The sequence below is a fragment of the Phocoena sinus genome, chromosome 1 (genome assembly GCF_008692025.1).
Source record: "Phocoena sinus isolate mPhoSin1 chromosome 1, mPhoSin1.pri, whole genome shotgun sequence".
NCBI classification, from domain to species: Eukaryota; Metazoa; Chordata; class Mammalia; order Artiodactyla; family Phocoenidae; genus Phocoena; species Phocoena sinus.
Genome location: NC_045763.1, coordinates 20,975,418 through 20,993,359, shown reverse-complemented (window position 1 = coordinate 20,993,359; position 17,942 = coordinate 20,975,418). Strand labels below are relative to the sequence as shown.

Here is a 17,942-nt window from a genome sequence, read left to right as displayed (position 1 = left end):
ACGATTTCTGAGGCAATTCATAAAAGACTTGTGGCTTCTGCGTTACTCTCTCAGATCACTCTTTCTAGAGGAAACTAGTGGCTATGCCTTGAAGACAAGCAACCCTATAAAGTAGTCCATGAGGCAAAGAACTGAGGCCTCCTGCCAACAGCCAGGTGAATAAGCCATCTTGGAATTGGCTTTTTCTGCCTCAGTTAAGTCTCAGATGACTGCAGTCCCGACCGACACTTTGACTACAAAACTCATGAAAGTCTCAGAACCACAACACTTAGACATTCCTGAACTCCTGACCCGTAGAAACTATATGGAATAATAAATGTTTATTGTTGTCTGAAGTTTCTAATTTTGGAAATTATTTGTTATATAGCAATAGATAACATACAATATGCTTGGTGGCTTTCCTTCTTTTTAAAAAAATATTTATTTATTTGGCTGTGCCAGGTCTTAGTTGCAGCATGCGGGATCTTTCGTTTTGGCATGTGGGATCTAGTTCCCTAACCAGGTACCAAACCTGGGCCCCCTGCGTTGCAAGCATGAAGTCTTAGCCGCTGGACCACCAGGGAAGTCCCGTTAGTGGCTTTCTTTCTATCTAAATTCCTTGTAGTTTTGCAGGACACCTTGAACTTCTCTTCTTAGCTTTGAAAATATCGAATTCTACATTTTAAAATGTCTGTCTATCTCCTTCATTGGGGCAGAGACCACATGTAATTTTTCATCAAGCACAACTCCCAGCATACAGAAGGCATTAAAATATGTTTTAGCAAATATCTAATAACAAACAAAATAAGGAATCCTAAACCCAAGAATGATTTGTTCCCAACATTTTGTATCCCTAAAATATATTATAGTGGTCTTTCCCAAAATCATTTTTCACATAATATTAAAACGTTTATGTGCCTCTATTGTAGCATTATCACATATAGTAATAGTTGGCAGTCTGTGAGCTCCATGAGGGCAAGGAGCTTAGCTTACTGCCTTTGTATTTACAGCATTTGCAAGTGCCCGCCACAAGGGTGTTCAATAAATGCTACTGAGTGATAAATTAAGAGAAGTGATCGGGGACTTCCCTGGTGGCGCAGTGGTTAAGAATCCGCCTGCCATTGCAGGGGACACGGGTACGAGCCCTGGTCCGGGAAGATCCCACATGCCGCGGAGCAACTAAGCCCGTGCACCACAACTACCGAGCCTGCGCTCTAGAGCCCGCAAGCCACAACTACTGAGCCCATGCGCTACAACTACTGAAGCCCGCGCACCTAGAGCCCGTGCTTCACAATGAGAGAAGCCACCGCAATGAGAAGCCTGTGCATCTCAACGAAGAGTAGCCCCCGCTCGCCGCAACTAGAGAAAGCCTGCGCGCAGCAACGAAAACCCAACACTGCCAAAACTAAATAAATAATAAAAGAAGTAAATTTTTAAAAACTTTTTTTAAAAAAAGAGGTGATCAATCTGTGGAATGACTAAAGATGGACTTCCCATGATACGATTCAAGATTTGAAGGCATGCCATCTCACTCAATATTGCAGTTTTGGGGCTTCTTTGCTTTGTTGTGGAATCATCAGTTATACTGAATTTTTTCAAAAGCCTTATTAAAAGAAAAGCCTTCTGTTAATGCCCCTTGACCAAACCAAATTTAAGTAAGAGGTTCTATTCAGAGAGACAGTAAATCAGAGGAAGGATACTATCTTCTGGTCCAAATGCTGCTCCAATTTGGCAGATGGCGAACACAGGAAATACACATTCCATAAGACATGTGGATACATAGACTAATCAATTCATGCTCATGCTGAACCAGCAAATCCAAGGATACTAGGCACAGATTCTGCAATTAGAAGGGCTCCCTTGAGAGAGATTGCCATTCAAAATACTAGAAAGTCCAAGCGATAACCGAGGAGTTGGATGATTCATGATACATGGAATAGTAAAGCCCAGAGCAAAATGCCTTGAAACTGTATAGTATTTACAGTAATACTCATAAACAGCTATGGGTGCAAATACCATTATTACGGTGTCGACAAGTCAGCAGACACTTTTTAAACTAATTTTTATTTTATGTTACTGTGGAAATTTACAGTAGAACTGTTAAAGTCATCCTCAGTGGAAAGAGTACATCTAGGGCTTCCCTGGTGGCGCAGTGGTTAACAATCCGTCTGCCATTGCAGAGGACACGGATTCGAGCCCTGGTCCGGGAAGATCCCACATGCCACAGAGAAACTAAGCCTGTGCGCCACAACTACTGAGCCCGCGTGCCACAACTACTGAAGCCCGTGTGCCTAGAGCCCGTGCTCCGCAACAAGAGAAGCCACGGCAATGAGAAGAGCACCACAACGAAGAGCAGCCCCTGCTCGCCTCCACTAGAGAAAGCCCACGCACAGCAATGAAGACCCAACATAGCCAAATAAATAAATTAAATAAATTGATTAATTAAAAAAAAAGAATGCCATTAAGAAAAGTTAAAAAAAAAAAGTACATCTAACGTATCATGTTAGGGACTTCCCTGGGGGTCCAGTAGCTAAGACTCCGTGCTCCCAACACAGGGGGCCTGGGTTCGATCTCTGGTCAGGGATCTAGATCGTGCATGCCACAACTAAGAGTTCGCAAGCCGCAACTAAAGATTCCACATGCCGCAACAAAGATCCCGCACACCACAACTAAGACCCAGCGCAGCCAAATAAATATTAAGAAAGAAAGAAAGACAGAAAGAAAAATAAAGTATCATGTTATACTAGAACATATCAAACATGATTTGTCCTGACTGCAACCACAGCTGCTTATACAAATTATATAATAAGTATACTCACTAATTAAAACTAGCAAGAGTATCAGTTGATTTAGGGATGACTGAGAGTTGAAACAGTTAATTTTCTTCTGTTACTTACAGTTCCTATTGCAATGACTACTAATATAACTTATTAATACTAATGTATCCATGTAGACTTCTCATCAAAATAATGAGGTCATGTTTTTTCACTAGTGGTCTTCCTTACTATTGATGACCTTCTCATCCCATATACAAAGAATTGCCATAAAGCAATAACAAAAACAAATCTATAATCCTCTTTTACAACCCAGAGCTCATTGTTCAGTATGAGTTTTGATACAGGTAAGAAGGAACGTGATACCTAAGAGAGTCAAGTGATGGGGGTGTATTGATAAACATAAAGATTGCTTCCAGGACTACAGAGCTGATAATTTCCCTCATATCATAAGTTTTTAAATTATCAGCTGTATTGTTTTAGTACTCTAATTTTAATGTTGACATGAAACAAAGATGGCTTCTTTTTTTAGGCTTTTATCTTGAACACAGTGTCTGGATAATTTTAAAAGGTATTGGCATATCCCAATGATCTGTACTGTTCTAGGGTGTGATGGCTTAGGAGTGAATATGATTTGAACCTAATACATTTTTAGAGGGTGTCAAATTCAGAACCAGGCAGATCCATCTCCTGACCCTAAACATGGTCCTAAAGTAAATCGCTTGAGGAAATTGGATCCCAAAGATTACAGGTGGGGAATTTTGAAGTGTGTCCATATTTCATTGGAGATCAAAGAAGCCTAACTAAAAGAATTGTGGGCTGACTCACATGATAACTTCTTTTTGAAAGGGCTATTTTATCTTGAAGATTATGAGTTTGGAGGAACTAAGGTGATTAGCAGTGGAAAGAATCAGAACGTGTGAAATTCCTTAAAAATTTATTGACAAATAACTGTGTTACACATAATAATAAAAAAAAACCTTTACACTTAAAAAAAAATCTATATTATATTGCTAAAGTATAATGACCAGCGTGAAACACAGATCTTGTTTAAAAAAAAAAAAAAAAGCAAAGGTAACATTTAAGCTGGTACTCCCGTATTCAAACATTTTTGTTTAGATCATACAGTATTTAGCCAAAAAGAGGAGGCCATAGTAATGCCAGCAATGGATCACACAACTTTGAAGAGGATCTCTCAGCAAAGTCAAAGGAGCCACCATTGTACACATGGTGTTTAATGAAACATAAAAGCACAATGTTCTGGCACTGGGCTATGTTTACACGGTGTTGATATAAAAACCATCTCAGCTCCAATTATGGCTTGCTCACCAAGAGTCTTTCATTGCAATGGTCATGAGGGAAGGAATTTTGTTAGCTGATAAAGCTGACAAAGCTGTTAATTAACAGTTCCCAAGAGGTAGGAACCATGAAAGCCTAAATTCTAACTTTCACAGAAGTAGCCAATTTGATAATATCCCAACTTAATATATCTAATTTCATTATATAGTCTCAAACTACAATGGCAATCGTTCATTCATATATTTTTTAAAAGCCTATAATTTGCCTGGCACTATTTTAGGTATTAGGGAAACAGAGGTGAACAAAGTGGACAAAAGTCTCTACCCTTAAAAACTTACATTTTATTGATGGGAGCTAGACAGTAAAAAATAATTAAAATATAGGTATAATACGCCGGATGATTTACTGGAGCAAAATAAAGCAGGAAAGGGGGAAAGAGAATGCCAGGGTTAGACAGGGTTGCAACTTTAAATAGGATAGAGAGGAAATACCTCAGTGAGAAGGGAACATCTGAGCAAAAACCTGAAAGTGGAGTGTGTTAGTCAATTCAGGCTGCCATAACAAAATACCATAGGCTGGGTGGCTTAAACAATAGACATTCATTTTCTCAGAGTTCTGGAGGCTGGAAATCAGAGATCAGGTAGTCAGCATGGTCCGGTTCTGAGGAGAGCTCTTCCTGGCTTCCAGAGGTAGGCTTCTTGTTCTTCGTGCACATGGAGACAGAGGAGAGAGAGAAGGAGGTGGGGAAAGGGAGGGAGAGAGCTCTCAGGTATCTCTTCTCACAGGGACATTAATCCTGTTAGATCAGGTCCTACCTTCATGACCTCATTCAACCTTAATTACCTTCAATAAGGCCCTATCTCCAAATAGTTATATTGGGAGTTAGAGCTTCAACATATAAATGGGGGTGGGTGGGTGGGAACAAAACAATTCAGTCCATAGCAGGTCATTAGTAATACATATATCTGGGGGAAGAATGTTTTAGGCAGAGAGTTTGGGCCAGAGATATAACCTAGGGAGTTATCAGCATATAGATGATATTTGAAGCCCTCAGGCTGGATGAAATCACCACTAGAGTAAAAGTAGAGAAGGGAAACAAAGCCAAGGGCTGAATCCTAGACTGAAAGGAGCAACCAGTGAGTAAGTTAGGAGAAAACTAAGAGGGTGTAGTGTCCTGGAAGCCTAGTGGATAAAGCATAGAATTTCAAGAAGGAGGAGGTAAGAGCTCTGTCAAATAAAAATGAAGGCTGGGCTTCCCTAGTGGCACAGTGGTTGAGAGTCCGCCTGCCGATGCAGGGGACACGGGTTCGTGCCCCGGTCCGGGAAGATCCCACATGCCGCGGAGCGGCTGGGTCCGTGAGCCATGGCCGCTGAGCCTGCGAGTCCGGAGCCTGTGCTCCGCAACGGGAGAGGCCACAACAGTGAGAGGCCCGCATACCGCAAAAAAAAAAAAAAAAAAAAAAAAGAGAACGAAGGCTGAGTCTTGACTATTGGATTAACAACATGGAGGTCACAGGTGACCATACCAAGAGCAATTTTGGTGGAGTGGTAAGGGCAAAAGCCTGGCTGGAGTAGGTTCAAGAGAGACTGAGAGAGGGACTTCCCTGTTTGGCCCAGGGGTTAAGACTCCATGCTCCCAATGCAGGGGGCACATGCTCGATCCCTGGACAGGGAACAAAGATCCCACATGCTGCATGGTGCGGCCAAAAAAAAAAAAAAAGAGAGAGAGACTGAGAGGAGAGGAATTCAAAACATTGAGTAGACAAGCAACAAAAGAAAAAAATAGATAAATTGGACTATATCACAATTAAAAATCTTTTGCTACAAATGATACCATCAAGAAATGAAAAGACAACCTACCATATGGGAGAAAAATTTTTACAAATCTGATAAGAGACTTGTATCCAGAATATATATTTTTAAAATTTTGTAACTTAACAATATAAAACCAAATGATCCATTTTTTTCAAATGGGCAAAGGACTTGAATAAACATTTCTCCCAGGAAGATATGTAAATGGTCAATAAGGACATGAAAAGGAGATCAGTATCATTAGCCATTAAAGAATTGCAAATCAAAGCCACAATGAGATACCACTTCATACCCACTAGGATGCCTATAATAAAAAAGACAGATAATGTTGGTGAGTTTGCAGAGAAATTGGAACTCTCATTTATTGCAGGTAGGAATATAAAATGGCCCAGCATTTTGGAAAATAGTTTGGCAGTTCCTCAAAAAGTTAAATATAGGATTACTCTATGACCTAGCAATTCCACTTCCAGATATATATCCAAGAGAAATAAAAATATATGTCCACACAAAAACTCGTATGCAAAAAGATGTACACGAATGTTCACAGCAGCATTATTCATAATAGCCCAAAAGTGGAAACAATCCAAATGTTCATCAACTGATGAGATCAATGAAAGTGGTATATTCAAACAATGGAATTATTATTGAGCAAACAAAAGGACTCAAGTACTGATACATGCTACAACTTGGATGAACTTCAAAACATTGTGCTAAATGCAAGGATCCAGTTAAAAAAGATCGTGTAGTATAATTCCTTTATATGAAAAGTCCAGAATAGGCAAGTCCATAAAGACAAAAAGATTAGTGTTTGTGTAGGGTTTTATAGGATAGGAGTGATTAATGGATGGGGGGTTCTTTTTGAAATTATGAAAATATTCCAAAATTGTTGTTGTACAGCTCTGTGAATATGTTAAAATCATTAAATTGTACACTTTAAATGAGTATATTTTGCAGTGTGTGAATTACATCCCCGTGAAGATGTGGTGGGTTTGTTTTTTTTTTAATTGCATAGTGATGACTTCAGGAACAGAGAAATAAAACTCTAGTAGATACTTAGCATCACCATTTGGGATCCAATTCTAAGTGTATCTGACTCCAAAGACTGTGTGTTCTTAACCACTCTGCTACACTGCAGATAACCTAAGGGTTATTTCCTTAGGTTACATTCCCAGAAGCAGAATTAATTACTGAGACAAAGGATCTGAACAATTTATTGTAAGGGCTGAAGGAGTCCATGCAGCCATCTGGGCTTGCCAGGTACATGGACCCCTTCTAGGCAAAGTGATCCAAACTGTTCTTTCCTGAGCAGTTGTATGACTCAAACAACCTGTTCTGAATGAAATAAACCCTGCTATCACAGCTGATTAACAAGTGGCTAAGACACAAGCCAAAGGCAACTACATACAGGCTAGTCAACTTCCACTGAGGCAGAAGCAGTAGCTTAGAAGCTTAGTAGCTTAGTTCAAAAGCAGCACTTGGGACTTACCTGGTGGTCCGGTGGTTAAGAATCCACGAGGGCTCAATCCCTGGTAGGGGAACTAAGGTCCCACATGCCTCGGGGCAATTAAGCCCTCAAGCCACAACTACAGAGCCCGCTTGCCACAACTAGAGAGAAGCCCAGACGCCACAACGAAAGATCCCACATGCCGCAACTAAGACCCAATGCAGCTAAATAAATATATAAATAAATATTAAAAACAAACAAAGAAAAGCAGCACTCAATACTGAGTAATGGTAAATCAACCCAATTAAATTATCTCTGTAGGGATGTGCCAGGTGAACAAAGAGAAGGCAAATAACTCAAGCCCAAGGTGTTAAACTTTTAGCAGCTGTGTGCTAAGTATAGAAAATGAATTTTGTGGAGAGTTTTCAGTTGTTGTCCAAAGAGTAAGCCCAAACACCTCTTGAAGAGAATCTTACCCCACTAGGAACCCATGCAAAGCACATTGATACCAAGTTAATTTTACTAATATAATTATATGAAGCATTTTCTAAGGATAAAGGAGTTTTCAAAGGGAAACAAAGTCATTCCATCAGATTGAATCATTATATCAATAAGAATTTTAAATAAATTATCTTTTGCTCCAAGGTGGGGAAAATGAACATAAGCTAGAACATCTAATCCAACAAGGCCTCTAAACCTTCTATATCTTCATCTGTCCTCAAACCTTAACACCCCTTTCTGCCCTGCACTCAGCTAATAAGTTTGCCTTTATGCCACCCTCTCACCACCAAATCCACCAACCTATCTGCATCAGCACGCATATTCTCTGTTTTCTCTCCCATGTCAGAGGGAGGAGTATCCCTGTTCTTATTAAAGGCCAATTATCCCATTTAGGCTTTGTATCCCATTCCCTCTAGCCTAATCATAGACTTTGCTCCTAAAATTTTCCTTAATAGCTCCTGCATCATCAATTCCTCCCTTTCTATTGAAAACATGCAAACATGCTCTAGTATCTCCTACCCCAATACTTTAAAAACTCTCCTGGGAAATTTTTTAAAAAACAACAAAAAAAAACTTTTGGAGTAGGGACAGTTTTCAAAGTATGACACAAAACTCAGAAAAATTCAACTATGTAAAACTTTTTAAATTTCTGCAGAGAAAAATCAACATAAAGTGAAAAGACATATTTGCAATTCATATCACAAAGTGAAGCCTAATGTGCCTGATATATTAAAAGCTCCTACAAATCAATAAGAAAAAGACCAATAACCCATTAGAAAGAGGAACAAAAGGTAAGAAGAGACAATTCAAAGAAAAAGAAATACAAATAGCTTTTAAACTTTTGAGAATACATTCAACCTCACTGGAAGTAAAAGAAATAAATGAAATTTTAAAATACACCAAGAGGGGGACTTCCCTAGTGGTGTAGTAGTTAAGAATCCACCTGCCAATGCAGGGGACACGGGTTCAAGCCCTGGTCCAGGAAGATCCCACATGCCACAGAGCAACTAAGCCCAAGCGCCACAACTACTGATCCCGGGCGCCTAGAGCCTCTGCTCTGCAACAAAAGACGCCACCACAATAAGAAGCCCGTGAACTGCAGCAAAGAGTAGCCCCCACACGCTGCAACTAGAGAAAGCCCGAGCACAGCAACGAAGATCCAACGCAGCCATAAGTAAATAAATAAATAAATTTATATTAAAAAAAAATACACCAAGAGGGGGACTTCCCTGGTGGCGCAGTGGTTAAGAACCAGGACACGGGTTCGAGCCCTGGTCCAGGAAGATCCCACATGCCACAGAGCAACTAAGCCCCTGCGCCACAACTACTGAGCCTGCGCTCTAGAGCCCATGAGCCACAACTACTGAAGCCCGCGTGCCTAGAGTCCATGCTCCACAACAAGAGAAGCCACCACAATGAGAAGCCTGTTCACCTCAACGAAGAGGTGAACTCGCCACAACTAGAGAAAGCCCATGCACAGCACCGAAGACCCAACGCAGCCAAAAAAAACCACCAAGAAACCATTTTTCACTTACTAGATTGGCAAACATTAAAAAAAAATTAATAACGTGATATGGGGAAACAGGTTTTCTCATCATTGCTGGTGGGAGAGATATTGGTACAAATTATATTGACGCATTCTGGAACCATATCTATCAAACTCACAAATGTACTTACCCTTTGACTTAACAATTAATAATTTTACCCTACAGATATGTTGCCACACATGTGAAAAGACTTATGTATAAAATTATTAATTGCAGCTTTGTTTGTAATAGCAAAAGATTTAAAACAACCTAATATTCATCAACAGGAATCACTAGGGGGTTGAATAAATAAATTATGGTATAACAACACAATGTAACCATCAATAAACTGGAAGACCTCCTTGTATACCTATACGGAACAATCTCCAAAATATGTTGATAGTAGAAAAGTAGGGGGCAGAAACAGTGTGTACAATGAGCTACCATTTGTGTATCTGTTTAAAAGGAGGGAAAGTGGAAGAATATATATGTATTTGCTTGTACATACACAGAGTATTTCCAGAAGGATTCTTAAGAGACTGGAAACATTGGAATGAGGGAGGAAAACACTGTGACTGGGGGAAAGTTGTGGGAGTGAGACTTTTCACTATATACCATTTTGTACCTTTACAATTTTGTACCATGTAATGTAACCTATTCAGAATTTGCTTCTATTAAAAAAATATTTAAAAAGTTTTCCCTGACCTACATCCCCTCCCAACTATCATCCTAATTCTTTACAGAACCACTCAAAGTTTTTGTCTATATTTGCTGTCTCTACTTTCTCATCTTTATTCTCTCTTCAATCCATTCAAACCTAGGTTTTGTCCCAACCATTCTACTGAAACTGCCTTCTTCAGGGCATTATAACCTCCATCTCTGATGGAGGCTAAGACCTTCATCTTAGCCTCTCAACAGTATTCAACACTGTTGACTACTCCCTGCTTGAAGTAATTTCTATTTATCTATTTATTTTTAAATTTATTTATTTATTTTTAATTTGGCTATGCCGGGTCTTAGTTGCAGCACGTGGGATCTTCACTGCCACGTGTGGGGTCTTCCTTGTGGCATGTGGGATCTTTCTTTTATTTTATTTTTTTTGGTTTTGCTGTGTATAGGGTTTTTTTTTAAACATCTTTATTGGAGTATAATTGCTTTACAATGTTGTGTTAGTTTCTGCTGTGTAACAAAGTGGATCAGCCATATGCATACATATATCCCCACAACCCCTCCCTCTTGCGTCTCCCTCCCACCCTCCCTATCCCACCGCTCTAGGTGGTCACAAAGCACTGAGCTGATCTCCCTGTGCTATGCAGCTGCTTCCCACTAGCTACCACTAGCTATCTATTTTACATTTGGTAGTGTATATATATGTCAGTGCTACCCTCTCACTTTGTCCCAGCTTACCCTTCCCCCTCCCTGTGTCCTCAAGTCCATTCTCTATGTCTGTGTCTTTATTCCCGTCCTGCCCCCAGGTTCGTCAGAACCTTTTTTTTTTTTTTTAGATTCCGTATATATGTATTAGCATACAGTATTTGTTTTACTCTTTCTGACTTACTTCACTCTGTATGACAGACTCTAGGTCCATCCACCTCACTACAAATAACTCAGTTTCGTTTCTTCTTATGGCTGAGTAATATTCCATTGTATATATGTGCCACATCTTCTTTATCCATTCATCCGTCGATGGACACCTAGGTTGCTTCCATGTCCTGGCTATTGTAAATGGTGCTGCAGTGAACATTGTGGTACATGCGGGATCTTTAGTTGAGGCACGCAGGATCTTTTTTAGTTGGGGCACGTGTAATCTTTAGTTGCTGAAGTAATTTCTTTTCTTGGCTTCTAGGACATTTCTTTCTCCTAGTTTTCTTCTTGCTTCCTTGGCCACCCCTCAGTCATCTTGGTGGGATCCTCCTCTTCCTCTAACTAATTTCTAAAGATTGGTCCTCTCTTTGGCTCTTTTCTTTCTTTTTCTGAATTTTATTTAATTTATTTTTTTATACAGCAGGTTCTTATTAGTTATCCATTTTATACATATTAGTGTATCCATGTCAATCCCAATCTCCCAATTCATACCCCCACCCCCACCACTTTCCCCCTTTAGTGTCCATCCGTTCTCTTTGGGTCTTTTCTACTCCATCCACAGTCTGCCCTAAGTGATCCCATCCAGTCCAATAGCTTTAAATACTACTATTGACCACCTAATTTATAATCCAGTCTCGCCTGTCTCCCTGAGCTCCCAGGTTCATATATTAAGTATACACTTGAAAATTCACTGGGATGTCTAGTAGACATCCCAAACTTAACATATGGGAATTCCCTGCTGTTCCAGTTGTTAGGACTCGGTGCTTTCACTGCTGGGGCTGGGTTCGATCCAATATTGCAAGTTGCATGGTGTGGCCAAAAAAAAATAGGACTTTACTCCCTCAAACTCTGTCTACTCAGTCTCCTCCAGCTCAGTAAAAGCCCCTTGTGGATATTCACAGTTGCTCAGATCCAAAACCTAGAATCATCTTTGATTCCTCTTTCCCTGATACCTATATCCAATCATCAATAAGTTCTTTCAGTTTTACCTTTAAAACATAACCCCAATTCATTCACTTCTTATGTCTACAGCTTCCTAGCCTGAGGCACCATCATCTTCCTAGTGTGTTACTCATCTTTTTGCTACTATTGGTAATTTAACATTTCTACCTCCTCAAATACAGCATGAGCCTCTCAAAAGTAGGAACCACATCTTAGTTATTTTTGTATTCTGTTATAATGCAGTGCTTGGTACATTATAGCTGCTTAATAAACGTTTGTTGAATGAATAAATAGATGACTGGAGGAAGTAATGAGTGAATGGTGACAAGTAAACCATGACTCAGGTAACTAACAACACCCACATCTAGTGCCTCCTGTCATTTCCTTGCAGTTCTTTGCTGGAAAGGCCACATCTTTATAAAATTTCATATAGTAGGCATCCATTAGGCTTTCTGTCCAGCATCATATTTTCTGTGAACTGCTTTCCCCACCTCCACAGCACTAAATTCACCTTATAATGGCAGTGGGCCCTTGGTACCATTTTGTGCGATGTTTATACACCAAAAGACACCATAAACTAAATCAAATGGAAGAAAAACCACTGTAGACAAAAGGCTAATACTATTAGTGTAAAGAGAACTCATATAAACTAATAACAAAATGATAAACAACCTAGCAGGAAAAATGCTGGGCAAAGAATAAGAACAGGCAATTTATTAAAGATGAAATACAAACGTCAAAAAACAAAACAGGGCTTCCCTGGTGGCGCAGTGGTTGAGAGCCCGCCTGCCGATGCAGGGGACACGGGTTCGTGCCCCGGTCCGGGAAGATCTCACATGCTGTGGAGCGGCTGGGCCCGTGAGCCACGGCCGCTGAGCCTGCGCGTCCGGAGCCTGTGCTCCACAACGGGAGAGGCCGCAACAGTGAGAGGCCCACGTACCGCAAAAAAAAACAAAACAAAACAATTCTATTCCATTGGTCATGCTTTTCTTTATGAAAAATAGACTTTTAATATACCATTTTTAACTCCTCAGATTGGCAATATTTCAAAACATTGATAACATTCAGTACTGGAAAGAACACAGGGGCATGAGAACTCTCATACATTGCTGGGGGAAATGATAAGTGCTATGACCATTTGGGAAAGTCATGTGACAGCATCTTTTAAAACGTAGTATACCCTTTTTTATTTTTTGGCTGCCCCGTGTGGCATGCGGGATCTTAGCTCCCCAATCAGGGATCGAACCTGTGCTCCCTGCATTGGGAGTGCAGAGTCTTAACCACTGGACTGCCAGGAAAGTCCCTAAAATGTAACATATCCTTTTAATGCAGTATATGGGATCTTTTCTATAGAAATAAAAATACCAGTACATAAGCATACGTGTACAAAGATATTTATTGTGGCATCATTTGTAGTGGGAAAAGGCTGAATTGGAAAATAGCCAGGTAGCTTTCTCTCCATTCATCTTTCTTCCCTGGGATCACATGTTTTCTCATCTCTCTTTCTCTCTGTATTTCTTCCTGGTCTTACAGATGGACCAACAAGGTCACCAGCCTTGAATCTCTGATCCTACAAATTTCAGTGCTCACCATGTCTCAGTCTAGAGTTTCTATTTTGTTCGTTTACAAAGCTGCTATTTGTATTTTAATGTCACTTTTTATAGTTTCCAGTTCTCTGCCAAATTTTTCAAGTTTAGCTTTCATCTCCTGGAACATAGTAAACAGTTATTTTATAGTCTGTGTCCAGTCATTGTAACATAAGAGTCCCTGTGGGTCTGTTTCTATTATCTGTTATTTCTCTCCTTCCTCATGGTATCTTGTCTCCTTATGTGCCTGGTTATCTTTGTGCTGGACACTGTATTTGAAAAAAAAAAAAAATTGGGAATTCCCTGGAAGTCCAGTGGTTAGGACTCCATGCTTCCACTGCAGGGGGCATGCAGGGGCATAGGTTTTCTCCTACGATCCCACATGCCACATGACAAAAAAAAAAAAATTGTATAAATAGTTTGATGCCAACGATGATGATATTTTCCTCCAAAGAGGATTTTTATTTGCTCTTGCCACTAGCAATTAGGGACAGTTTAATACAAGTTCAGGCTTTTAGATTTTTCTGGGCCACTTAAGAAGATATGAAGTCAGCCTGCAGTCTGTATGAGGGTTAGTTAACTTCCAGTGCTCCCTTATACCTACAGTGCAGTGTTTTAAAGTCCTGAGCCAAAGCACAGGGTGGTATATTAGGGTTACCACCTTTTATGGCTCCTAGACTCCAAATTTTATTCCCATAAACTCTCGAGACTGCCAAAAGTACACTTTAACTTCCCAGTCACTTCTGAATCAGTAAATGTCTCCAGACAAAAGCAGCATGAGTGCCAGGCTCATCACTCCAAATTCCTTACCTATTGAGAATTTTGGCCGAGTAATTCCTCACTGTCTTGTTATTTTATGAGATGTTTCTAGAAGATGCTTTTTAGGTTTCATCCAGGTTGTTTAGCTGCCTTCAGTAGGAGGGTTGACTTGAATTATGTAGTCTACCGTTACTAACAGTGAAAGTCTATTCAGTTTACCTTATTCCTGCAAGAGAAAATTTCATTAGTTCCAGTCAAGGGCTGATTCCTGGTGATGTGGCCAAGGGTATAGGGTCATTCAATATACAGAGTACTCAATATATATTAGCCTTGAGAAGGGCAGATTCCTAAGAAGAGGAAGTGAGCATAGGAGAAATGATTGGCATCTCTAATATACCTAATTACTTGCTGTTCTCTAAATATACTCTCCGATGTCAATATTCCTGTACTTTTTCATATGCTATCTCCTCAGCCAGCATTTCATCCCCTCCTGTTCACTAGACAAACTACCATTTCTTTTCAAGTATTAATACCTCATCTCAAAAACAAGCAAACAAATAAACAAAAAGGCAAAGACAAACATCCCGTCCTCTGTATGCTCTTTGTAATGTGCAAAACTTTTTCATAACAATTTTTCTATCCTTCAGGATAAGAATTATTTTTTCACCTATGTGACCTGACATTGTATCAGGCACATTCAACAAATATTTGTTTAATAAATGAATGACTGTGAGTAAAGAACAACTCTTTCTAAGTTCCCTCAGATCTTACATTCCATGATTCTATAAAATTCCAACTCCAAAAAATAACTTACTTCAGTGGTTTGTCATTCACAGGACCTTAACACTTACAAAGCCCTTTTTCTCCTTTCTTCTAAGAATACAGGTATGTTTTGAGAAAGAGTAGATAATGATATCATTTTAGGGTCTCCCCTGGTGTTCCAGTGGTTAAGAGTCCACCTTCCAATGCAGGGAACATAGGTTCGACCCCTGGTCGGGGAACTGGGATCCCACATGCCGGGGGGCAACTGGGCTTGTGCGCCACAACCGGAGAGCCCTCACACCACAACTAGAGAGAAGCCCGCATCCCGCAATGAAGATTCCGCGTGCTGCAACTAAGACCCAAAGCAGCCAAAAAAAAAAAAAAAAGAAATCATTTTAGAGGCAATTTCTTAACTACTTTTACCCTACTAGATTTGGTTCTCTAGATTCTTAATCTTTTTCCTTATTTTCACGCCTGAATGACAAGGCTTCAAACTCATTAGCTGGCTTTATGACTAATTCACACGTTACCCACCTCCCTCTCCATTCCCACAAAATCCTATTTTTTTTCCTTCCACATTTTCATCCCTTCTCCCATCTAACATTTCATTCCTTCTTCCATACAAGGACCATTCACCATCACACTACTGGTCAAATGCAGCAAAAGAAACACACAACGTTATATCTACACAATTCTGTAACTTCTATGAAAATCAGGGAATAAGGAATCAAAGCAATTACTAACAAATTTAGAGCATTCCTCAGGGACCTGTATCAACCAGTTCTAACAATTGCACTCCAAGGGAGAAGTGGCAAAATGTTTGTGAGTACTAAGAAGCCACCTTTTGAAGTTTTTTGTTTGTTGGTTTGTTTGTTTGTTTTGCCACACATTGTGGCATGGAGAACTTCCCCGCCCAGGGATCGAACCCACACCCCCTGCAGTGGAAGCGTGGAGTCATAACCACTTGACCACCAGGGAAGCCCTTGAACATATTTTCGAGAAAGATGAGGAGAGCAGTGTGACCAAACAGCCCACCCATTAGCAAACACCTTCACCAGGACAAGGAAAACAGAAATCACCTGTTCAACCATACTCCCCAAAAAGAAGAGACTAGGAAGAAAACAGACAGAAAACTAATAGTAGCTCTTTGAGGAGGAACAAAATCAGAGGTTGACATATGACCAATTTTACAAAGCAGGAAGGATGCAAGAAAACAATACCATTAAGAAGTTGCTTTGGGGACTTCCCTGGTGGCGCATTGGTTAAGAATCCGCCTGCCAGTGCAGGGAACACGGGTTCAAGCCCTGGTCCAGGAAGATCCCACATGCCTTGGAGCAACTAAGCCCATGTGCCACAACTACTGAGCCCGCGTGCTGCAACTACTGAAGCCTGCACGCCTAGAGCCCGTGCTCCACAACAAGAAAAGCCACGGCAATGAGAAGCCAATGCACCACAACAGAGTAGCCCCCACTCGCCGCAACTAGAGGAAGCCCGTGCACAGCAACAAAGACCCAATGCAGCCAGAAATAAAAAAATAAAATAAATAATTTTTTTTAAAAAGACATAAAGTAGGGCTTCCTTGGTGGCGCAGTGGTTGAGAGTCTGCTTGCCGATGCAGGGGACGCGGGTTCGTGCCCCGGTCTGGGAAGATCCCACATGCCGCAGAGCGGCTGGGCCCGTGAGCCATGGCCGCTGAGCCTGCACGTCCGGAGCCTGTGCTCCACAACGGGAGAGGCCACAACAGTGAGAGGCCCGCGTATCGCAAAAAAAAAAAAAAAAAAAAAAAAAAAAGACATAAAGTAAATTATGAGGACAACTGGGAAAATTTAAATACGGATCATATATTAATCTGTGTATCTGTGTTAAATTTCTTGAGGATGACAATTGTATTGTGGTTGTGTAGGTGTATTGGAAAGAATGGTAGCCCCCAGAAAGATATACCCATGTCCTAATCCCCAGAACCTTTGAATGTTATTTGGAAAAAGGGTCTTCGTAGATGTAGGGTCTTGAGGGTCTTGAGATGAGGAGATCATCCTGGGTTATCTGTGTGGTCACTAAATCCAATGAGAAGGATTCCTATAAGAGATGCACAGAGGAGACAGACAAGAAAAAGAGGTAATGTCACCACAGAAGCAGAGACTGGAGTGATGTGGCCACAAGTCAAGGAATACCAGCAGCCACAAGAAGCTGGACGAGGCAAAGAAGATTCTCCTGTAGAGTCTCCAGAAGGAATGTAGCTCTGCAAACACTGTGATTTTCGAATTCTGGCCTCCAGGGCTTCCCTGGTGGCGCAGTGGTTGAGAGTCCGCCTGCCGATGCAGGGGACGCGGGTTCGTGCCCTGGTCCGGGAGGATCCCACATGCCGCGGAGTGTCTAGGCCTGTGAGCCATGGCCGCTGAGCCTGCGCGTCCGGAGCCTGTGCTCCGCAACGGGAGAGGCCGCGACGGTGAGAGGCCCGCATACCGCGAAAAAAAAAGAAGACAGAATTCTGGCCTCCAGAACTGAGAAATAATACATTTCTGTTGTTTTAAGTCACCAAGTTTGTCATAATTTGTTACGGCAGCCACAGGAAACTAAAACAGTAGAGAATGTATTTTTTCTTAAGCAATGTATGCTAAAATATTTAGCATATTTAAGAAATGCCATGATGTCTACAACTTGTAACTTACTTTTGAAAGGATCATAAAATAATATTTTTAAAGTATGTATGTATATATTTTTAAGATATATATACACACACATGTAGTAAATAAGACAAAATATTAATGTTATCAATTGATAAATGGATGTTGTACTATTCTTTTTTTTTTTTTGGCTCCGTTGGGTCTTCGTTGCTGCACATGGGCTTTCTCTAGTTGTGGCAAGTGGGGGCTACTCTTCGTTGCGGTGCACAGGTTTCTCATTGGGGTGGCTTCTGATGTGGTGGAGCACAGGCTCTAGATGCACAGCTTTCAGTAGTTGTGACACACGGGCT

General features: G+C 40.7%; 1 non-coding gene across 1 annotated transcript; it reads left to right on the top strand.

The window, feature by feature from the left end:
- The first annotated feature begins 3,049 nt into the window (after nucleotides 1-3,049).
- Nucleotides 3,050-3,112, top strand: LOC116745557. Its single transcript, XR_004347467.1, has one exon. It is a non-coding gene; the product is annotated as a small nucleolar RNA SNORA40 (small nucleolar RNA).
- Nucleotides 3,113-17,942: the final 14,830 nt, after the last annotated feature.